The sequence below is a fragment of the Puma concolor genome, chromosome C1 (assembly GCF_028749965.1).
Source record: "Puma concolor isolate L17-30 chromosome C1, mPumCon1.1.hap2, whole genome shotgun sequence".
NCBI classification, from domain to species: domain Eukaryota; kingdom Metazoa; phylum Chordata; class Mammalia; order Carnivora; family Felidae; genus Puma; species Puma concolor.
Window position 1 is genome coordinate 177,355,198 of NC_141674.1, and position 25,502 is coordinate 177,380,699.

At 36.1% G+C, this 25,502-nt stretch overlaps 1 protein-coding gene across 1 annotated transcript in view; it reads right to left on the minus strand.

The window, feature by feature from the left end:
• COL5A2 (collagen type V alpha 2 chain) overlaps positions 1-25,502 on the minus strand; it is a 147,341-nt gene that overhangs the window by 112,555 nt on the left and 9,284 nt on the right. The gene's annotated exons all lie outside the window — the stretch shown is intronic.

A 25,502-nucleotide genomic window follows, 5' to 3' on the forward strand; every position in this document is an offset into this window, starting at 1 on the left:
AAGGTGAGTTCAAGCTACAAAAATATATAAGATAAGGAAAAGTTTTGTTTTTTTTTTCTGAGAATGAAGATAAGGAAGAAAAAAGAGAGTAGAGATATAGAGGCAGAGAGAGAAAAAAGAGAGAGAGATGGGGAGAGAGAGAAGAGTGAGGAAGGATGGAGAAAGAAAATATTGAAATCTTATTCCTTAATAATGTGATCTTTGTCTAGAACCCTAAATCTTCAATTCAACTATTAAATCTTCACAGGCTTGGCATGAATGCCCTTTATTGTGTATGAGTGAGGTGCTGACTCTCACATCTGGAATCACATGTGTCAAGACAGTAGAATTACACAGAAGGCAAAGGATCATGGATTTAGGGAAGTTACATGCAATTTAACTGGAAAGTGGCCTACAGCTAACATTTTGATTATAGTGAAGACATCTTGATCTGATTTGAATATGTATGGGCAATGAAGAAGATGGGTAAAGGTATTCTAGGAAGGTCTTGGAGAAGATACAAAATTGTGAAATGATACCACTTAAGAACTATGCTGGGAAAGAAAAGAAAGCATTCATGTGGGCAGTAAGTGAAGATAGCATAATTAGGAACCAAATTATTAAAGGCCCTGGCTGTTAACTAAAGAAAATGAACCTTATTCAATGCTATAAGGAACCATTTTAAGAAAAATAATCAGAACAGTATACAACAATTAAGAAAGTGGAAATATCTAACACAGTAATAAAAATGTGGATTTATATTGTCATTATCTCAAAGGCAGATGGTATGCATACTGGAATGCAAAAATACAGGCCATTACAGACATCTGCTTGCTAAAATTGAATTTTAAGCATCTAGACAGATTTGAGCAGGAATTGATGCCGGCTGTATCATGGGTGCTTATTTCTGTCTACTAATTATTTACAACAATTCAACTTGGCATTTGGGTAAAAGAAGGAATGCTATATAAATCATTTAATTTTAGGAAAGGGAGCTTAGGAAAATGTGGTCATTATAAAAAAGTAAAAAGGAATAGTTTAAAACAAAATAAACCACAGAAAGTCTGGAGACTATTTTAAAATACACCATTAGAAGCCCAAGATGAATTTTTTGTCATGAATCATAAAAACAAGCCAGATGCAAAAAAAAAAAAAAAAAAAAGATGCTTTCACAGCAAAATGTTACAGTAAAAGCTGACTTCACAGAGAGTAATAGGCATAAATTGTAAAGATTTCCAAATCAAAGGGAAAAAGGGAAACTTCTTAAAGGTGACAGATCAGATACAATTAGAAATTAAGCCGACCAGAAAAATATTTGTGAAACTATCTTATAAGAAAATTCAAGGACAATAATGAAAAGAATCCTTAAAAATGTCAAAGAGAAGAAGGAATCCAAGTACAGAATACATAGGAATCCTAAATATAAAATCATACATTGGAGTAATACTCAAATAATGTTTAGTTATTTTCTATTTTGGTTTATTCATTTGAAGATTTCAAAACTTTACTGTATATTGAAGTAGGCATGCCACAGGTACTGAATTCAAATTGCCAAAAATGCATTGTTTTATTCCTTAGAAAATCTGCCCCAGGTAAACATCTATGAGGCAATAGCATCTACAAAAAAAATTATGAAAGAACTTAAAAGTGAATAGGGAATCAAGGCATGTTATCTGTCAATAACAAATTACACCAAGACAGAAAAGGTAAATTGTCAACATGACCCTCATTCCAGAATCCATTGAAGACCTTGAAAATCTAAGACTCATTTCACCCAGTCAATTCAATGGACTCTGTTATAAAGTGGGGGATAACTATGTTCTTAATACAACAGAACTCACTGGGAATGGTCCTAAAAGAGGAAATGATGCTTGACTAGCCTATTAGAGTTGTCAAGCAAAGTAAGTATTTGGACAGAAGACAATTGGTGAATATAATTTATTTATATTTTCAAAAGTTCTCTGACAAGGTTCAGACCAAAACTACTTGAATGTTGAGTCACCATGGGATTTAGGAAGATGTTTTGACATGCATAAGGTGTCAGCCTAGAGTCAGGAAACAAAAAATAAGGCCAATTAAGTACTTCTTCAGGTAGAGAAGTTCAAGTGTTGGAACCTTCCAGGGAGTAGAGTGTTATAACTTCTCTAGAAAAAGCAGTGCCTACAAAATTCTCTGGACTTATAGATAACATCAGAGTGATTTTTACCTTTGAGTCTGACCATAAGACTTCCCCAAAATTCCAGCACCCCAGCAATGTCTCATGAGTAAGGCAATGAGAGGAGAAGAGGAAGGATTGGGGAGGACAAGGAGAAGATTTATCTCCTCTCTGGTACTTTCTGTTCCTCTATCAAATGAGCTGCTAGGAAATTTCTTGAACATTTTATCACAAATCCTTAGAATCACTCCTGGACAATCCTAAACTCTTCTAGGAATTAAAAAACCAAATTGTGAGTGATTATCATAAAAAAGTTCCATGATGCTCTTGGTAGATAGATAAAGGACTAATGAACTTCTTTGTGGAAAATATATTTGCACAAAAATAAATTTCTATCCATTTGGGGGCTGGGAGATCCAAATTTCCCTTAGATGACAAGCTACATTATGATGGGAAAGACTCAGAAAAATAATCTGAGTTCTGCATAGTTCATCCTTAAGACAGTCCAGCAAGAAGCTAGATTAAAAAGCCAACATATTTGTGAAGAGAGAAAAGTATACAAGTAAAGTAGTATCTGATACTTTACAGTCATAAATAGCTGAGCGTAGAATATGTCATGGGACTTGGGTTGTCACATCTAAGGAAATATCAATAAAGAAAGAATCCAGTGAGGGACAGGCACAGATCCAAGGCAGGTAAGCTATCTGAATAAATCCACAGAGAAGATGTGGGGCTTCCAGGCTGAGAAGATGAGATCAAGAAGAGTGTGATAGGCCAGCAAAATATACTAAGTCTTGGAGGGTGTAAACAGAGACTGGAAAGATGTAAATAGAGGATTAAAAAGAAAAGAACATTATAGAGTTGGTATTAAACAAAATCCATACCACTCTCCAAAGGATGCTAGAAAATTATAAAATACCGCAAAAACCAAGATTTAGCTAAACTTAGGAATAGTAGACAAGGTATAAGATACTTAGGAGTACTTTTAAAAGTCTTTTACCCTTACATATTCTAGAATCATAGATTTAGCTGAGTCTTCATTTTTTTGCAAAGAATCTTCACTGCACAAACTTGATCCTACACACAGATTACTAGTTCATACAGACCATGGCCTTAATCAAAGATGAAATACCAAAGATATGTGAATGCTAATTAAGCTAATTTTAATTGTGATATGGTTTTCTATAAGAAATACTGATTGCACTCTATAAACGTTGGAAATAATGGAAAATGTTATCCCTCCATCAAGGCAATTTCACTCTCTTTTTATCAAAAAGAAAACTTGATACTAAATTTTTGTGAAGATTTTCTCACCGTTACATCTTCAGAAGCTAGTGATGAAAACAACTAGAACTAAATTTCTACAAACTTCAAACAAGACTGTTTTAGAAGTGAAATAAATGCAGTAATACTTGCTGATTAATAACCTTGTAACAATATTTGATTGATTACTAAAGTTTTTGGCTTTCCCTAATGTGAAAATTTACTAATATACTTAATATTGGATCTAAATTCCATTTATTTCTGAAAGTCTATGATACTTTTAATAGCCACATGAAATGCAATTTCATTGGCAGAAGTCTAACAGAATCAAACAAATGTAATACTTTATGTTAAAAAAATAATAATCCACCACACTATTAACCAAAAAAAAAAAAAAAAACCCAAATTACACATGATAAAGGTTGATTACAAAATTAAATTAGACTTGGCTAAATATCAACATATTCTGAAAATGCAGAAAATGAAGAAACTATAAATGCTTAAAAATGACTGATTTTTTTAGTGAGTTAAGATCTACACTCTACATTTCCCCTTTGCTTCTTAAGTATTTAGTGGTTTCAAGATGGTTTGGAAGGTTAGCATTAGAAAATTCCATTATCAAATCATTAACCTCCAGAATAAAATGTGACCTTCTATACCAATATTCTTTTTCCATAAACAATTTTTCTAGAGAAAAAAACTCCATGGTAACACTTATTAAAATAGAACCTTTTATTCAGTGTTCTTTGTAAAGTCTTAGTAGAAACTGAAAACATACACTTTTCAAAAATGATATATGTCCTATATGGCTATGTAATTTCAAGCTTAGTGCAAAGCAAGGGCTTTAAAATCCCTCTGTGAAGTATATTTTATGTGTATCCTCAGTTGTTATGGTTTGCTTTAATTTATGTAATTATGTATGAGGTCAATATGGAAAACTAGCCCTCACTCATTACTGGCAAACATTCCTGAACAATCTGTGTGCCTCCAGGAATCAAACTAACAGACTCACAGAACACAGCAAGGTCAAATGAAAGCAACCAATTGTTTAGCCACTAAACGGTTGTGATTGTTTCCTATTTTACAATTGTACTTTGGAGATGGCTTAACAGGCAATAAATTACGTCCAAAATGCTCTCAGATGACAAGCAACAGCAAAGGAAGTGAACAGAGTTCATGCTAATTGTCACATATAAGGCCACAAACACAAATCTCATTCTGTTAGGTCAATATAAAAATCCTTGAGACACAGTGCACAGAAGGGGTGTCTATTTGAAATTTAGTCAACTAGAATTCTTTGGGACAATATTTGAAGACGCAAATTTTAAAGACCCATAAAAGTTCTCAAAGATTAAGGGGTGCCTGGGTGGCTCAGTTGGCTAAGGATCCAACTTTGGCTCAGGTCATGATCTCACAATTTGTGAGTTCAAGCCTCACATTGGGTTGTATGCTGACAGCTCAGAGCCCTGAGCCTGTTTCAGATTCTATGTCTCCCTCTCTCTGTGTCCCTCCCCCACTCATGCTCATGCGCTCTCTCGCTCTCTCTCTCAAAATAAATAAACATTAAAAATAAATAAATAAAAGGTTTCAAAGAGTAAAATGTTAATTTGAAATGTAAGTTGTCTCTGTGGTTTACCATTATTTTTCACTTTAATCTAAACCAGGCTTGGGGGGCACCTGGGTGACTCAGTTGGTTAAGCGGCCTACTTCGGCTCAGGTCATGATCTCGCGGTTCGTGAGTTCAAGCCCCGTGTAGGGCCCTGTGCTGACAGCTCAGAGCCTGGAGCCTGTTTCGGATTCTGTGTCTCCCTCTCTCTGACCCTCCCCCGTTCATGCTCTGTCTCTCTCTGTCTCAAAAATAAAATAAACGTTAAAAAAAATTTTAAAAAAATAAATAAGCCAGGCTTGGATTTCATCACTTCCATTAAAAAAAAAAAAATCTTTAAAAGATAAAGAGTTTCATATATTTAATAAATGTTCCATGATTTTTGTTGAAAACTCTATTGTCCATTCTTTTTTCTGGAATGAACTTATGGAGCTTGTCTTTGGCTTCTTGAACATGAATTCATTTACACAAATCATCAGAAGAGAACAAGAAGTTACTTAGTCCAATTTCTTAGGAATTCCTTCTGAGCATCCCTAAGCTACTATAAAGCCTCTGCTTGGTTGCTTCCAGAGATGGAAAATTTACCACCTTGATTGGAGCCCATTCTATTTTTAGTTAAGTCAACTCATTACCAAGATCTTCCTAGGGAATTCCACATGTCATTTTAGAGAGGGTTTCTATATATAAATACTGAGCAGAGTCCTCTTTAATGTAATTTAATCGACATTGTATGCACTACCTGGCAGCCAAAATTGACCTACCTACACTTTCTGCTACACGGAGCTACCTTGGTCTGTTAGAGTTATAAGAAATAAATCTAATTCATTTCTACACAGAAGATCCCTTCAAATATTTTATAAGAAACACTAACAGGGACCCTACCTTGTTATCTTCCCTTCTTATCTTCTCTGATATGAACTCAATCACTTCACCCTTTGAATTACAAAAGAATTATCATATTCTTCCCTGGACATACTTCCAAAACATACTTTCTTTAAACTAAAATGAACTCTATGGAAAATGGTATTGTAGTCAGTCCCAAAATTATTTTATGTTTATATATAATAAAGGCATAATGACAAATGAAGCAATCTTCAGACTGAAGACACTTATAATCTAGATAACAGATCCTCTCAAGAAAAGCAATAATGAAAATAATTGTGTTTTGACTGTCTTATTTTCTATTATATCCATGACTAAAGACATGAATGCATGTAAAATGCTTAAAGAGAAGTGATGGTCTAGATAACCTGCAAATTAAATAAAAACCTGACATATAGCCATTGCTTTTATAAAATGCCATATCACTTAGCTTACTCTCCTTCCACAATGGATTGCCAACATGTATTTAAATTAAAATCTTAAAATCAAGGTGTGTTTTAATTAAATTAAAAGACCATAAAAACATATATTCCTCTATAACTTTTTCTTACATTCTTTTTTTTAAGTTTATTTATCCATTTTGAGAAAGAGAAAGAGACAGAGACAGAGAGAGTGCTGAAGCCAGGGGAGGGGCAGAGAGAGAGAGAGAGAGAGAGAGAGAGAATTCCAAGCAGGCTCCACACTATCAGCACAGAGGCCCAATTCAGGGCTCGAACCCATCAACCCTGAGATCATGACCCGAGCCAAAACCAAGAGTCGGACACTTAACCGACTGAGCCACCCGGGTGTCCCTTTTTCATACGTTCTTAACTTCAAAACCACTAGAGTACCTTCTCAAGTTTTATTCTCTATTATTATTTTCAAAGCTCTGCTATAACTGAGCTTTTCAACTGACTGCACACATCTTACATGCTTCTTAATAGCTTTGGTAAAACTATATCCTAGTAAGAAAGGACGTAAAAGCCATTTTTATTTTAAAAGCCATTTTGTTTTTTTAAAAAAACATGCAACTATGAAGTTCATCTGAAAACTGTATCCTTGGGTCTATGATCCTAGTATTTACATTAAAAAGAAAACAATGCCATTCAGTGTTTACTGAAGAGCCTTAAAAAGATAAAACCTTATAATTCAAGGCATAAAACTGTTTTCAAACTTCTAGGAGAAAAAAAAGCATAATCATCTAGTATAGAAGAAAATTTGTATTAGGTTACAGAAAATCTCATTGGTCACATTTTTTTTTAAGTATTGAGTACCTATAATAAAAATAAACCTGGGTGCCTGGGTGGCTCAGTTGGTTAAGTCCCTGACTCTTGATTTTGGCTCAAGTCATGATCTCACAGTCAAGAGATCAAGCCCTGTGTTGGGCTTCACATTGAGTGTGGAACCTGCTTAAGATTCTCTCTCTCCCTCTCTCTCTGCCCCTGCCCTGCTAATGCTCTCTCTCAACAAACAAGCAAACAAATAAACAAAAGCTAAGAAATTTTGTAAGTTTAATCCATACCATGAATTGGGTTAAATGCTTTAGGTGTTCTCTGATAAAGGAATTAGGTAAGCAGTGACCCTCATCCCATTTTACAGATGAAGGAATTAAGACTTAGTAAGGTTAATTGTCTTGCTCAAAATTACATACAAGGAGGTAGCCTGAGATGTGGATTTGTTGCAGCAAGACATCAGGGACCCCACTCATAAGAATGTTCCATATATCTCTCCTGGACCAAGCATATGCTAGGTATTGGGGTTGACACAAATACACAGAAAAAAAAATTATCTCTCCTTTAGTCACTAAGGAGAGAGAGTCAAGTAATTACAATGCAATGTGGACAGATTAATTCAAAACTTCAGAGAACTGAGATGAGAGTCATCTACTCTGTTTTATGTACTTTGACGCACATGATTCATTCAATCGTCATACACTATAAAGTAGTCAGAACAAGCATTTTATATCCTCTATGTTTTATAGATGTGAGGTCCTGAGGTCAATGTGCATGATTCAAAATAGAAGATCATGCAACTAGTAGATGGAGGAGCTAGGATTTATGCTAAAAACTTCTAATTCCAAGTATAATAATAGGCAAGGTCAGCATTCTATGATGAAGTCATGATACCAAAAATTCTGAATTGTATCTCTGTGATGCTTCTTCAGAGAAATTAGGATGACAAAGGGCAGGGCAACTAATGTGCTAATTTGAAGTGGCAAGCAGATCAAAACACAATGTAGCTCAATTCAAAATTTAGACTTCAAAGCTTCCCCAGCAAATTCACAGTGGAACACGGCCAGATGTCCAGGTGTGGAATGAGCTAATTCCCCACAGGATCTCTTCCTGTTATCCTGGCTCCCGTTACTCCACCCCTTGGGAAAATAGTTGGAGTATGAATTAGGTTTTTAGGTTCCAACTCTTGCAGAGGCTGGCCTTTTGGAAGAATCTGGCCTTTTCTGGTCTGGGACCAGGTTTTGCACAGAGATTGGGAAAAAAAAAATCTCTATTTCAGAAAAGATCTGGTGAAGAGAATTTGATAGAGGGAAGGGGAGAAATCAAAATGATTTAGAAATGAAAGTCCAAGATCTCACCAAGATATGGAGGCAGATGGGAAATTTCACTATCTTGAACTGCTTGGAACTGGTTGACTAGTTTGGGATGACAATTAACAGTCTACTTTTTAAAGTCAACACACAGGTTAAAAAAATATTGGAGTAAAAGAAGCACAATGGACATCTGGTGTGTAAAAGGAAATACTCCAATGAGGATGGATGTTTATTTTCCTATTTTCTTCACCTTTTAGGAAACAATCCCAAAGGAATGCCTGATATGTAGACAGAATACCTGGCTGCCTATGTGATTCTATTACAAGAGCTTAGAAAAAGCCAACCTGGCTAAAAATATCTGATCTATGAGTCTGCCAACATTATATTCAATTCTCAGATGTCTTCTGAAAATGTTTTTCCTAACTGGACAAAAACATGTGAATTCTGGAGGTTTGTTGCCAGTGGGGGGGGGGGGGGGATGGCACAGATAGGAGGAGAAATTTATTTATGTGTGTACTTCACATACATTATTTCATTTGATTCTCACAACAGGACTTTGGCAATGAAATTATAACCTCCCTTCTATAGATGAAAAAATTGGACTGTTTAGGGGTTAAGCAATTCAGTCAAGGTCACCCTGGCAGTAAATAATGAACCCAGGATTTGAAGACAAACATGTTTAACTCCAGCCATGCATGCTTTACGAACCCCATAATATCTAACAAACAAATTAGCTGGGAAGAGTTTCCCTGATTAAAATATTAACATCAATTTTTACAGGAAAGATAATGAAGGTAGAGGAAGGGGTAAGTGGAGTGTATAGCAGTGGTAAGCATGTGTGTGGATCCCACGACAGAAGCAAACATGCTTTCACTACATGCAACTAACTGGAGTTCCAGATCTTGTTTTCTTGGCTCAACTATCTTCCCTGTATCTACACTTTCTGGGTTCTGCTTGCTTTGCTTGCTGTGTGCCTGATCCCTCTTACATCAGTGCTTCACATCCCTTCTGGTTGTTCTGGCAAGACGTGCTTCAGTTTTCTGTAGCAGTTGCCAAAACAAGCATTTCAACATCTGGAAATCATCTTCCATCACTTTCACCGGTAAGATGCATTTGCCTTAAAAGGTAGTTCCCATATAGACCCCCTGAGATTCCACATTACCTTTGAGTAACAGCTTTCCAATATTCCCTGGTTATATTGGAACCCACTGACTGCAAACTCTGGCACTTTCTATCACGTTAATAATTACATATTTTATGAATCAGTGTTATAACATCCTGAAGTAAAAGAGTTTAAACGGAAAAAATTAAAACAAATGATCAAACACTCAAAAAAGCACACGCGTGAGCACACACACACACACACACACACACAAATTCTCTGGATTCCTTAAAGGAGACAACCATCCCAGAAACTATTTTCTTTTTTAGTACATAAGACATGATCATTGAAAGTCAGTACACTAATGTAAACTGCAAAAGAACAGTGAAATGAATATATAGCAACAACAAAAAACATGTACTATCAAGATAAAGTTCTAGTTCAAGACTTATTAGTAGCAGGACTTAAAGTTTACTAGAGATGAACCTCATTTGCTGGGTGAACCACAATTCATGACTCCTACTTTCGCTTCTTCCATTGATGTGAGTTGTGTTTTTGCCCGGGTTAATCAGTTCCACAAAATGACCAGGCACTTAGGGCTTTGCGTTTTGCTCCTTCAACCTGCAGTGCCCCTCCCATGGCCCTTCACATGCCCAATTCCCTCTTATCATTCAGATCTTCACACAAACTGAATCTGCCTTATGCAAAGTAGTGCCACTCTCCAGAACAGCACTATCCAAGAGAACCTTCTGTGATGACGGAAATGTTCTACCATCTACACTATCCCATACAGTAGTCACTAGCCACACTGATAGCCCTTAGATTTTAATTAATTTTAGTTTAATTTAATTTAAATAGCTACAGGTGGTTAGTGTATATTATACTGGACCACAGAACTCCAGAACCCTACTCTGTTTTAACTCCCTTATGCCAATTATTATCAAAAATTATTTATTTTTTAAAGAAATATTTTGTTTATATATTGTTTTATCCTGTTGTCTTGATTTTCAATTGTTGCTTTTAACAAACTATCACAGACTTAGTGGCTTAAAGACAACACCGATTTTTTATCTTAAAGTTCTGGAGGTTAAAAGTCCCAAATGAGTCTCACTGGCTAACATCAAGGGGTTGGCATTCCTCCCATGGGCTTTAGTGGGGTAATTAATTGCATTTCTTTTGTCAGCTTCTCGAGGTGGCCTACATTCCTTGGCTCCTTGTCGCATCCCAGCTTCAAAGCCAGTGACATTAGGCAGTCCATCTCGCACTGCTGTTTCTCTGGTTCTTCCAGCCAATTCCCTCTTCCTCTTTCATGTTGTATTAGTTTCTTACTGCGGTTGTGACAAACAACACAGATTTGTTATCTTACAGTTCTAGAGGTCAGAAGTCTGGAATGAGATACAATGGGCTAAAATCAAGGTGTCCTCACGGCTGCTCTCTCTCTAGACGTCCTAGAAGAGAATCCATTCACTTTGCCTTTTCCTGCTTCCAGAGGCTCCTTGCATTCCTTGACACGTGGACCCAGCCTTAATTTTCATAACCAGCAGAGTAGCATATTCAAATCTCTCTCTCTGACTCTGACCCCTGCTTTCATCGTCACATCTTTTGCAACTGCATCTTTTCCACCTCCTTCTGATTGCATTGGGCCCACCCAGTTAACACAGCTTAATCTCTCTCTCTTAAAGTCAGCTAATTAGTCTCCACAATGCCATCTGTAAACTTAATTATTCCTTGCTGTCTGAGGTAACACATCCATGGGTTACAGGGATTAGAACTCGGGCATCTTTGGACGACTTTTATTTGCCAGCCATACCCTTCAGGAGAATTCCTGTTCCATGTGGTCAGAAGCCTATTCACTGTTGTATCCCTGGAACTCAGGAATGTGTCTGTCACATTACACTCAATAAATATTTGTTAAATAAATGAATTTTAACTTTCCTTTTTTAGGGAAACAATTTTTGGCTATGGATTTTGAAGACCATAGGACTTTAAAAGAATAAAAAAACACCATAAAATTATAATATATGTTATATCTGGAAACAAGCCAACATATTGTGTCTTCTTTTCAACATATTTCCTTTTCACAAGGACTTGTCAAGACTTGGAACTTTCAAATATGCTCAGTTTTCTGAGATGTATTGATGGCCTCACCCTCATATATTAATTCTGAAAGAGTCTGGTTATTTTGCTTTGTTAGAGACTGCCCCAGTGAGACATATGCATTAAATAAGCAGAATGTTATCACACATTGATGCATTAATAGAAAAAAATAATGTAATTTTTGTATATCCCAAGATATATATTGATGTGTCCCAACTATATTTTTGTGCCAAATATTTCAATCTGTTATCTAAGAATAGATTCCATTAAACTGACAGTGTAAAATTACATTATCATCTGAAACTTCCAAAACAGCTAGAACAAAATCCAGTATTAATTTACACCAGGGAATATAATAAGCATATGCTCTATTAAGTTACTCTAATAATTTGCAATAAAATAGTGAAAATATGATTGAGGATTAGTTGCCATGGTAGCTAAAATATAACATCTGGTAACAAAATGGAAATTCAGCCGAGGCAACTGTTAATATGACTATGTAATGGCTCTGACCACCTTGTATATTTTTCATCCATCTCCCCAGTGGACAGCACTCAGCACTCAGGCTATAATGAAGCAAGCAGTTAAACATTCTGTAACGTTTAATGAAAATTATATACAAATATATACAGATCTCTCTCTCTCTCCCCCATATATATAAATATATATGTGTGTATATAAAGATGTAAATACAAACAACTATTAAATCACATTAAAAGCAGTACTAATTTGGTAACTTAAAAAAAATTGTTTCTTCTGTGTTTACCAAAGCATATGCAAATAATAACACATCTAGAGATTTAACCCAAAACAAAAGGAAAAAAGCCCGCAACAGTGGTACAGAAAAATTTAAAATATTCATGGACTAATTCGAGCATGTTAAAGACATTTGAAAAAAGGTCCAAAAAGAACAGAAATATAATTTTATCATTCATCCTGGACAATAATCACACAGGATTCTGTTATCTTCTCCCACTAGAAGTGACACTTGTACCACTTTGCCAACAATGACTGGGCAGAACAGGCAACATAGAACCCCAACCCAGACTATTGTCTACCTCAAAGTGGATTTCACATGTACCAGTAACAGAAAATTTGGAATGTAATGTGCTTTTAATGACAAAAATAAAATGTGGGCTAATTCTTCAGTGAACTAAATGTTTTGTGGTATTCTTGTCTGAAATAAAACTTTGCCAAGACTTTGGTCAAAATGCCCTATTCTCCCTGGTACGTCCTGGTTTGAAGAAACAACTTACCATTCTACCATCAATGAAATTGCTGAAATAATAAACTTTTCATCTGATATTAACTATAATATGTGACTATTTCTTTATCTAAGAAAAAAAAGTTTGTGACAACTTAATTTTTAAAACATTCACATTCTATATGCTGGTTTTCCCTCTCTCTCTTGACTATGAATTCAATGAGAATAACGAATGTGTCTCAAACTGTGGTATTCCCATAGCCTTGCACAATACCTGAACACATGTCCAACAAAATGCTTGTTGAATTTTAATTAGAAAGCCACAGTTTTTAGGTAATCATGTCAGTAATTAATAGGAGGATCTCTGAGAACCTGCATGGTAATACTGAAGGTATGTGCATTGACTTACTCCATAGTAATGACTTTATTGACGAATCTATGGAAATTTGTGTTAGTTTAAAACAAGTATTCTTATCACATATAGATTAAATATCATCAATCCAAGAAGGGTTTTATGTAATTTTCAAGTATAGCCCATTGATCACAGTCCTCTACTTTTGTATAGTACCTCATCAGCACTACAAATTATTTCTTAGCACTAAAAATATTAACATTATGGGAACACCAACAGATTGGACACTTCATTTCATTAATAATATCCAGTAAGTCCTTTAGAAAAAGTATAGAACTTAAAAAACAGAAAGAAAATGGTAAAGAAATAAATTACCTGATTAGAATTTTACTTCAATATATGACTTAAATAACTACTATATGAAATTAGTTCAGAAATCAATATATTAGAATGTATAAGAAGTCTAACCTCTGCAAATTTTGTTTTGGTTCCTAACTATTTGGACAACTATTCTCTCAAAGGTCATCAGAAAACTCCATACTGCCTGGTTCCCTACCTTTCTTCCTTCACCCTTCCCTCGGACCTCTGTGACACAATTACAGTTACTCTAAGAACCTTTCTGTTGGCTTTCACAACACCCTATTCTCCTGCCTGCCTCCTCTCTGAAACCTCTCATTTTGTAAAAGCTCTAGCCAACATTTCCCTTTCCTAAATTTACTCCAGGCTTATTTTCAAAAATTAATGTATTTGTGTTCAGTGCTTATATATCCTATTTCTTAGCTTAATTATTTCAAATGTTTACTTTGAAACTACATTAGAAACTTCCTAAGGTTAGGAACCACAGCTTCGAGTTCTGAATTTACTACTAACTGTATAAGTTGAGTACACCATATAGCACATGACTTGGTACACAGAGATCAAATATTTGTTACTATAGTTTGATTAATTATCAATGGGCATCATTTACACTTCTAGTTCTGAATTTGTTACTAAATACATAGATTAAGTACACTATAGTACATGGCTTAGTACACATAAGTCAAATATTTGTTATTATAGATTATCAATGGGCAGCATTTACACAAATGTAAAACATTTCTGCAGGTGATAAAATTTTTAACTGATTTGTAACTACCTTCATGGAATGGTGAAAAAATATTATGATAAAAAATGTCACTACAGAAGGAAGAAAATATTTTCATTTTTTGAAAGGAGAAATCAAGTTTTTATTGCTAAATCTCTCATGAGTAACTTTATTTTTCAAATTCTTTCTTTTTTAATGTTTATTTATTTTGAGAGAGAGACTGAGAGAGTGTGAGTGGGGAGTGGCAGAGAGAGAGGGAAAGAGAGAATCCCTCACTGTCAGCACAGAGCCAGACTGGGGAGTGGCGGGGGGGGGGGGGGGGCGGTGGTTAATCTCACAACCAGGAGATCATGACCTGAGCTGAAATCAAGAGTCAGACGCCACCCAGACACCACCCAGACGCCACCCAGGCAACCCAGAAGGAGGAAAACATTTTCTTAGCAAATAAACATTTTCACTGGAGATCCTTCTACCGAAAACATTTGGTGCAAATTCTGCTTTGTTTTTATTTTGACAGAGAGAGAGAGAGAGAGCAGCATAGGGGCAGGAGAGAGAGAGACAAAAGATCCAAAGCGGGCTCTACACTGAGAGTGGAGAGCCCAATGTAGTGCTCAAACTCACAAACAGTTAGATCAAGACCTGAGCCAAAGTCAGATGCTTAACTGACTGAGCTACCCAAGCTCCCCTAGCAGATGTCTGGTTTTTATAGATTTTAACTAATTTATAGACCAGCGTAAGCAGATATGCATGCATGCTGTTACCTATCTATCAGTTCTCTTTACAAAGTTTTACAGCTGGTTGTATCTCCCATATTGGGACTCTGTAAGTTAGAAGACCATTTCTTATTTTTCTTTCTACTTCTAGTGTCTGACCTGGCGCTTAGAATCCAGACACTGAGGGAGCGAGCACACAATAATATCTGGCCAGTGACTTTTTAAAATTAATTTTATAATAAATGGAGTATATAAAGCCAGGACAGAAAGCCTAATAATTAGAGGTGTCTCACTGAGTGCTAAACCCGCATATTTTTTTTCTTTCCAAAAGTCATTTTTGGCTCTTACCCGATAGCACATCTTGTGATTACATCTGTTTTCATCTCTATGCAGACTCCTGCTTACAAGGTTTCCTATTTCATCTCAAGTAACATTTTTAGTTGGGTAAATTAAAAGTCGCTTGGTTATTTCCTCATTATAGGTCTCCATGAAAATCCCCAACTTCCATGTCTGGAAAAAATAAAATCTAAAAAAAAAAAAAAAAAAAATCTAAACTTCTTCAAGATCGAATAATACTTCCCCTAATCATTGCCTGCCACAGGTTTGGTCTCACTGAGGTCTCTAAGAATCCAGCACTAAACAAAAATGATTTCCATATAGGGTGGGGTGCTTTTCTTGTTGACTAAAACTGTCTCACTCCCTTCCTTTTCTCCTTTCTATAAGATACAATTGAAAGAGCCATGGATCAGGAGTGAGAAAACCTAAGTTCTATAGCCCTGTCCAAAATCCACTGCATTATTTATCTATTGTGAGTCTCAGTTTTCTCATCTGCAAGCGAAGGTACTTGGGTTTTATGTGTGCATAAAACTTATAGAGGCAGAAAACTATACAAACAAATGTCAACTGAATATAGACCACTGGCCAGTACGGAAAACCCTAGCCTTACCTCTGAGAAAGTGAATCTCTTTTATCATTGGGATCTAGTAACATGCAGTGAGGGCAGGTAGGGGTAGTTAGGGACTGACAGAAAGTTGAAGCTGACTATCCAAAAGAACAGCGCGTCACCCAGTTGGGAAAAGAAACATTATGCATCATCATGCAGAAGCATTTTGAGCAACTCTCTGACATTGAACCAACATTCTCAAAACAAATAATTTACTGAAAATTTAATCTTCATCATGTTAGCACAAACAGAGCAACAGTTAGAATAGTCTCGAGGGACAGTCCAAGATATGTAATTTAATTAATTACATTACATTAAATTAATTTTGTATTGAATTACATTGATGCATTCAAGTAACTAAGCATTAAAATAATGTAGGCAATAGGGGCGCCTGGGCGGCTCAGTTGTTTGAGAGCCCTACTTGGGCTCAGGTCATGATCTTGTGGTTTGTGGGTTCAAGCCCTGCGTCAGGCTCTGTGCTGACAGCTCAGAGCCTGGAGCCTGTTTCAGATTCTGTCTCCCTCTCTCTCTGACCCTCCCCCACTCATGCTTTGTCTCTCTCTTTCTCAAAAATAAATATTTAAAAAATAAAATAATTGAGGCAATAAAAATAGTTGATGTATCAAGCATGAACTATCCCAACCTTCCACTCCCACCTCTGGGACCCCCAACAGACTGCTTTCACCTGAAGTTACATCTGTATCTTTGCATCCTTGCATCTAGTGTCAAAGATGTAATATCCCCTCATCTCTTTGAGGCTAACCTCTCTACCTTTACACCAAAACTGTGCCTTTCTATATCCTGGTCAATCATCATTGCCCTTTCTTTCTGTATTTTCAAGATCTCTCTGTCCCTGGGACACTTTCTTTCAGGCTATAAACACCCCATTCTGTCATTTTAAAATAAAACAACACAAAAATCCTCACTTGACTCTACCTCCTATCTCAACGATGGTTCTATGTTTCTTCATCACTTCACAAGTCAGCTTTTTAATGGCTAAAAGAAAAAAATAATCTTTATCTGTTATCTCTACTACTATTAAATACAGAATTTATAAATAATCAAACAATAAATTGTCTAAAAAATCACATTTCTTTTTTTTTAAGTTTATTTATTTATTGAGAGAGAGGGAGGGAGAGAGAGAGAACGAGTGGGAAAGGGGTAGAGAGAGAGGGAGAAAGTGAGAATCCCAAGCAGGCTCCAGGCTGTCAGCACAGGGGTTCGATCTCACAAACCATAAGATCATGACCTGAGCTGAAACCAAGAGTCAGATGCTTAACCGATTAAACCACCCAGGTGCTCTGCCTCAAAATCACATTTCTAATAATGAATGAGATGATTATGCCTTCCATTCTATGCACCAAGACAGGAAAGTAGCTACAGTTTTCTGCAGTTTTCCTGCAAAGAAATGCTGATTAATACTTCTGAGTATTTCTTCATGTCTTTTTTCCCCAACTAGATGCACCCTCTTGCTCCTCTCTTGTCTCCATTCTGCTGGTTAGCACACATCCATCATTTATGTTTGGGGTCTCTCTCCTCCAGGAAACCAATCCTTGCTATATTAGAGTAGATACCTCTATGCCATTCTTCTTCACCAAATTTATTACATTGTGTTTCACTTTTTTGTTCACATGTTGATTCTCCTCATCATGGATGTTCCTTAAATACCAGCTAGTGCGTTAAATCATCTTTGTGTCCCTAAAGCCTGACTAAAGTCACTATAAATAAAATAGATAAATTATAAAATTAACTTTTGTTTCTATTTTGTACCCAATATGTAGGCTTTGAAGTATGTATTTATATGAGGCTTCACACAAAAAGCCACAAAATATAGCTAACCTATACATAAAAGCTGATTCCACCTAAGTTTACTATTTATATAACAGCTTAGGCAAGACTGAGTAATATAATTAGAAAACAATCTGATAATTAACTGAGAGAAGCCACTTGATTTTGAACCATCAAAAAATATATTTTGCTTGAATTACTTTTTTAATTTTTTTTTTAGAGAGAGAAAGAGAGAGCATGTGAGCTGGGGAGAGGGGCAGTGGGGAAGGGAGGGAGACAGAAAGAAAGAGAAAATCTTAAGCGGGCTCCACGTTCAGTGTAGAGCCAGATCCCACGACTCTGGGATCATGACCCAAGCCAAAATCAAGAATTGAACACTCAACCGACTGAGCCACCAAGGTGTCCCTATTTTGCTTAACTTATTAATCACAAATATTTATTGAGTATCTACAATATGCATAGTACTGGAAATGTATTTAACTTTTAAAGAGGTTAGAGTGGGAGAGAGCCAAAGCATAAGAGACTGTTAAAAACTGAGAACAAACTGAGGGTTGATGGGGGGTGGGAGGGAGGGGAGGGTGGGTGATGGGTATTGAGGAGGGCACCTTTTGGGATGAGCACTGGGTGTTGTATGGAAACCAATTTGACAATAAATTTCATATATTGAAAAAATTAATTAATTAATTAAGAGTCAATAAATAAATAAAACTTTAAAAAATAATTAAAAATGTATTTAACTTTCTGGGGTTTGAGAGATTGTCTTCTTTTTTTTTTTTTTTTTTTTTTTTTTTTTTTTAGTTTTTATTTAAATTCCAGTTAGTTAATGCACAGCATAGTATCAGATTCAGGTGTACAATTTAGTGATTCAATATTTACATACAACACCTGCTGCTCATCAAAACAAGTGCCCTCCTTAATACCCATCTTTATTCTCAAGGAGCAGATGATAAAACTAAAGATCAATAACATCTATTGATAAATGAAACTAAAACAATGGACAACACAGAAAAGTTTCTTTTGAATGCTAAAGGTGTCATAGAAAGGGGAAGTGCTGACTACTGTCATTTAGACAAAAAGAACAAAGATATCTCGGATAATCAAAAAGGTTTTCAATGGGGCACCTGGGTGGCTCAGTTGGTTAAGCATCCGACTTCAGCTCAGGTCAGGATCTCAAGGTTTGTGAGTTTGAGCCCCGCGTCGGGCTCTGTGCTGACAGCTCAGAGCCTGGAGCCTGCTTCGGATTCTGTGTCTCCCTCTCTCTCCGCCCTTCCCATGCTCATGCTCTGTCTCTCTCTGTCTCTCAAAAATAAATAAATATTAAAAAAAAAAAAAAGGTTTTTAAGAGAATGCACATCAGACCTGATTAGGATTTGAAGGATTTGTGTGTATGACAAACAGGATGGAATGCAGATGAAGGAGATAATGGAAGAAACACAGGGGAATGACTCTGCTCCGGTGTTCCCTCCTCTCAAATCTTCCCTGACCTCCCATCCCAGCCCTCCACCTCTGAGGTATTGAGTAGTAGGGGTGTCTTCCTGGTGCCCCTAGTATCCTCTGTCTATCTCTGTCTCAGCACAGACCACATGATATTGTCCTTTATTTCCCTTGTACCCATTAGATGATTAGCTCCCTGGGGACAAAGATTAAATATTTGTTTCTGCATCATTCGGAAAAGTGTCTGGTAAACAATAGGTACTCAGTAAATGTTCACTGAATAATAAATAAATGAAGGAATGCAAGTAACTGCCTTATCGGTGTGTGGTGAGAATATCTTCTTCTGTAGAGAAAAGCAAGTCAAAACCACCAGCAGCATTATTTGTTTTTTAAAAAAAGTCAAAAATTTCAGAATCATCTGAATTAAATTCTAATGTCACTAACACACTTATAATGGCCTTTGAGGGGGATTTATATTCCCCCCAAAAGTAAATTATGACAAGTGCTGTAAGATGACCAAGTGGATCTCACTTATCGAAGAGTACATTCATCTAGAACCTGACAGTTCTTTCCCACTGGCCTCTGTGATTTGAACATGGAGGTGAGCATTTGTGAGTATTTTAATCTTTTCAGATTTTTAACCTAAATTTTTCATGCACCTGAATTAGACACATACTTCTTATAGAGAAATTTTTAAAAGGGCTGTTTTCAACCCCTAGGATATCTGGGAGCAAAATTCTAGCAGGACTTGGGGACATAAATGTTTACAAGACTCAGTCAGTGTTGTTGAAGGAAGGAAACTGGGAAAAGAAGCGTAGAAATGGAGTGTCATTTTCCCTGAAAAAAAAGGACATGCAGCATGTTCCAAAAGTCCTGTGTGTAAGAAATATCAATGGGACAAATCAAATCTTCTAGATATTCAGACTAAACATGTACATATCTCCCAACAAACATAATTGCAAAAAAATAATAAGGACTCCAGAATAAGTTTAAAATATGGACTCAAGAACAAGCATGACTACCCCATGATCTACTCCTCAGGTGAAATCCCATAGCCTCTTAATTCTTCTTCTCCTTTTTTTCCTTTTTTTTTAAAGTCTGGAAAGAATAGCATTTTAGGAGGTTCAATTGTCAGGAAAAGTAGACAACGTTCCCGCTACAAAGACAAATCCATCAGTTATGAGATTGAGAGTATAGGATGCTGCTTAACTTTGACCGCCTATTCCGCCAAAAAAATATCTAAAGAACATGGAGTCTTAACGGTTGTAATGGTGTAATACAATGCATGACACATTTACACATTTTCTCTGTCGTTGGAAAGCTCAAAATTATACAAAACCCACACAATTTGAGGCCATAGTACCATAATTTTTTTCCATAAGCTCCTTTTAGAAATTTTGTCTAGAAACTTTGCTTTTAGACACTTCTCTAGAAACTTTGTTGTAAAGCCATTCACTAAAAAGCATACCATTTTCCAAAGTTATAAATTGGAAGTTGTATTCCTGAGATGAACCCATAGTTAGGTGAATAACTAGAAACCTGGATATGAACTATCAAATCTTAATTTAAAAGTACAGCAACACATTGTTTACAGAGACTATGCGTGATACCTCAATCTACCAAAAGAATGCACAAGAGTCCTCACAGTAGAGCACAAATCTGACCTATGTGAAGTAACTTTATGTAAACCTTCTACAGTCACAGATTTTCAGGGCAGGAAGCGTCTCTGGGTAATATATCACAGGTTTTACAAAGAAGGAAACTGAGGCCCAGAGAATTTAGGTCACTTCCACAAAATCACCAAGTTAGTTCATGATAGAGCTGCAATTAGAATGAGATTTCCTGTCCTGCTCCAGTCTTAATCTAGAAGCTTTTCTTTAAAATTACTTCAACAATTTATTCATGAAAGAAAGCAACAGTCTATTTAGTTGAGGCCCTCATCTCTTTAACTGCATGTTTCTCTCTGTACAAGTAGAGAGTCTTAAAATATACCAGAAAGTAGACAGGCCTGAGGGCTGATGGAACCTTTGTCTAAACACTTGGCTCAGATTGTTGTGGATATTTGTCACCAGTTTAAACTTTTAGTTCAAAGTCACCTTCTGACCTAGGGAAAAGAGATACCATGCTACAAACAGGCCCTTAGAGCTTAACTTTGATTTTGAGACAGGCTTCCTGATGAGAGATGAATAGGGGAAAAGTAATGATAATAGTGGATTCAGCTTTCTGCCAGGAAGCTACATTTTTGCTTGTAGAGAGACTACAGTCCAATTATATTACAAGAATCATGGTGGGTTTTTTTTTTTCCATCTGATCTGTTTACCCTCACATCAAAGTCTCTGTTCTTATTTTCTCCTATTCTGGGGCTTTGGGAGGTTCCTAGATAGTTATATAAGCAGGTATTTCACTTTCCTCAATTCGAGATTTAAAAAAAGAAAAAACACTAACTTTGCTTTCTTTCATTTCTATGGAGAGTCTTATATTCCTTTGGAGCATTAACATGATCATTTGCTTAAAAGAAAACATTTAGTCTGCATTCAGCTAACTGTTCATCACAGCAAAGGCATGCTAAGATAATAACACTACCCTTATATTGGCCTTTCTAGCTAACCATAGAATTTCCGCACATACTATGAATTCTTTATTTTGAACCTGAGAAGTGATAAAATCAAAAATATTATTCCTGCTTTATAAATGAGGAAATTAAGGCTCCAAACGTTGTATTTATAAGAAATTTATAAGCAAAGAGTCAGGACTTTATTCCAGTCATCCAGCTCAGGGCTAGAGCTCTCTAGGTCCCACTGCCATGTTGAGTTAGTAGAAGCTGAGTGACACACACACAGCGCCTTCCTTACCCTTCAGTGGCCACCCAGGTGGAGGCGCCTGCTTTCCCTCACAAAAACATTGCCCAGGGTTCAAATAAGTATGCCTTGACATCAGTAAAATTTGAGGAAAGTAAACAGAATTGTTATATATTAAGGATAGTTTCACTTTCCTTGAACAACTCTACCTGAACCAAATCTGCAAACAGTTGCCAAAATCATTATATTAGAAAAAAAAGAATAAAATTAAATGAGTATGTATACTGCCAAGTTTGTGAAATGCATCCCGATACCAAAGTATAACTTTCAGGGTTTTTGCTGCTTTGCTTTTCCTAACTTGCTTTGTGAATAATCAAGAGTTGGGCACAGTCCTGTCTCAAGGGAAAAACACAAGATAAATAAAAATTCTTTATTGCCCTTGCAAGCCTCCCAGTTATACCTCTCCCTCCTAACCACCTCTTCTGCCCCTGCACCCCCCCAACCTTTTTCCTATCAAACCTAGTAACTGGGAACAGATTGATGGAAATTATTTCAGTTATGGAGAAAGCAGTCTGCAATGGCCTAATCAGGGAATCTATCCAAAGTATTAATAATATCTGTTTTTCTTCAGTGCCTATAAAGTGCCATGAATTTTAACTCAATTCTTCAATATGCAAATGAAAAAACTGAATCTCAAAGATGAGCAACTTGCTAAAGTTCACAAGGTTACCAGGCAAAGTCAGGACTCAAATGTCAGACTCCAAAGACCCATGCCCTATTAACTGCTTATTGAAAGTGAGTGGAAAAGGAGAAATTCGAAGCACAGAAATTGTTAACTGTTAAAAACCCTAAGTATTGAAAAATGGCAATACGTGGGAATTGAGGGAATTTCACAGAATCAAAAAAAAATCTCACTATGAAACAATGACCTATTCCTTTTTGTCCATAGGCTTGTTTGATAGTATATATGCTATTGGCTAAAAAAAAAAAAAAAAATAGATATAGTATTGTGGTAGTGTTTATTTATTTTATTCTAAAATGGCTACATTTGAGGAACATAGAGTAAAAAAATAGAGGAATTAAAGAACAGAAATTAAAAGATATCACAAACTTCCCCAACCTCTTTAAAATTCTAAATAAATCTCACAAGACATGATACAATCATGAAGTCTCATGTTAGCTTGGTGCCTGACACTTCAGTGTATTACAATGAAGTTAACTGGCACCCTTACATAACCACAGAGAACCCATCCTTCCATGCTTTTATGCCTTCCATAGGATGCACTATCATAGGGTTCTATCCTGAAGAAACTCAAATTCCTCTTCAGAAACAATGGGAATCTGGTGGGCAAATTTCCATTTTGATTATACTAAGGCAACTTTTAGTTTCTATTAGAATGGATCTGAAGTGATTTTAATGTCTTGATTGTGGAACCTTCCATGGGCAAGTACAGAATGTCCAGGACAGCCATGTTTCATTCACCTAAAGCGTGAGTCTCAGAGTCCATCTGATGATACTGGAGTTTTCATCCACAGCCATGATGTCCACTGATTCTGATGGCCAGAGAATAGTGAAAAAAAGGTTGCAAAAGGCAAATTACCATATAATTGGCTCTCATTATAAGGGAGTAATATTACTAACACTATGCATTAGAATAGTAACTAGGGGAGCATGTGTTATATATTAGTTTCCTATGAAGTAGGAAAGAAAAAGACAACAAACAGTAAGTTCTGATAGGAGAACAGGCTCCAAGGAAAAGTCTGTAATTTAAGGCAAAATTTGGGAAGGTGACATCCAGGTGGAGTTGCAGTGAGACCCTGATTTTCATGCAGAATTCTGAATGCTTTCCCTTCAAACAGAAAAGAGGCTGAGAGCATATTTTCCTAAAACAAAACAAAGCAAAATAAAATAAAAGTCATCTATTTCCAAGTTGTTTTTCTAGAACTGAACCTGCTCTTTCCTCTAGGACTTTGCAACATTGCCTCCATAGAACAGATGTAGAAAGAAGACAAGGTAGCTCAGGTAAGTGTTCCTTTGGCAAGTTTATGGAACATACTTATCTATATGCTGCAAATGCCAAAATAACATTTAAAAGTACAAGTTTAATTATCAATATTTTATCATCCTCTGTGTACCAAACCATCACAAGCCTTGCCAATGGAACTTCAAATGCATTCACTGATTAATCTCTATAGCACTAATTCTGTTTCAGTTTTGTCTCTTTCTCTACATAAAGGAATTACCCCACTTTTTTAAAAAATAAAATAAGCAGATTGCAAGAAAACTGAATTCTTCCCAGGCTAATGAGAATTCCATTTGTTCGGGAATTTATTAGTTGTTTCTCAGCAAAATCCAGTTCAGTTTTACGATGCTTGAGGGAGAAAAATAAAAGCACAAACCCTTGCCTAATCTCATCAGTGGATACCACGACTTGAGGGGATATGGGAAATGGTTGGAGAAAGAAGTGACATTTTGTATGAATACTCAGAAAGACATAACACTTATAGCACCTGAAGGTCTGAACACAAGAACTCTGATGAAGTGTTCAGTTGTTCCTCCTTCAAGGGTCCAAGGTTATTTTTTTTTACCAGTTTAAACTTGTGTAAAAGAAAGTTCTTATATCAGAATCACTCATTTACCTTGGAATGACCAGTACCCTTCTGCCTTCTCAAAATAAAGTATAAGCCTTGTTTATAAAGCTTCAGAGATTTAGTGTTTATAGCCAAAGGCCTGAAAACTAGGCAGGTTTTTTGCAGTTCATCTACTATGACAATCAATTAACTTCACTGTCCACCAGCCCATCCTACCAGAAATTCTAGTTCAAAAATTAGCACTAACATGAAAAACATGGTGTTCTGAATTAAACTGTAACTTAATCATTTCTTCAATATAAAGCTCTGCAAAGAATGAGACAGAAATGTCTTAAAAGTAATTTCAAACTAGGGGCATCTGGGTGACTTAGTCGGTTAAGCGTCCGACTTTGGCTCATGATCTAGTGGTTCCTGAGTTCGAGCCCCGCATCCGGCTCTGTGCTGACACCTCAGAGCCTGAAGCCTGCTTCAGATTCTGTGTCTCCCTCTCTCTCTGCCCCTCCCCCACTCATGTTCTGTCTCTCTTTCAAAAATAGATAAACATTAAAAAAATAATTTCAAACTAGCATAAATGAATCGGATAGGTTCCTCTACCTCAGGAGCAAGTAATAAGCATACAACTACTATTTAAGATAAATAAAAAGATTAAAGCTCTATAAATGAATTTATTTGCTATGGAAACCATCCATATTTTTAGAATTCCATAATGAAAAAAAAAAAAATCTAAAGCTGATGGCCACAGAACAACCATACTGGATAATAAAGATTTAGTTAAAGAAATTCATAGCTACAAATTATCTGGTAAAATTCCATAAGCGTGCCTCCCTCTAAGTCAAAACCATCATTTTATTAAAGTGTGAAAAACTGGGAAGAATGAAAAGTACAGCAAAGTAGGGAAAGCATGAGTGTGAATAATGTGCCTACTTCCTACACAGTTTCTGCTTTCTGGAGTAAACTTCACAAAAATCTCCTGGGAGTAGGAGTGA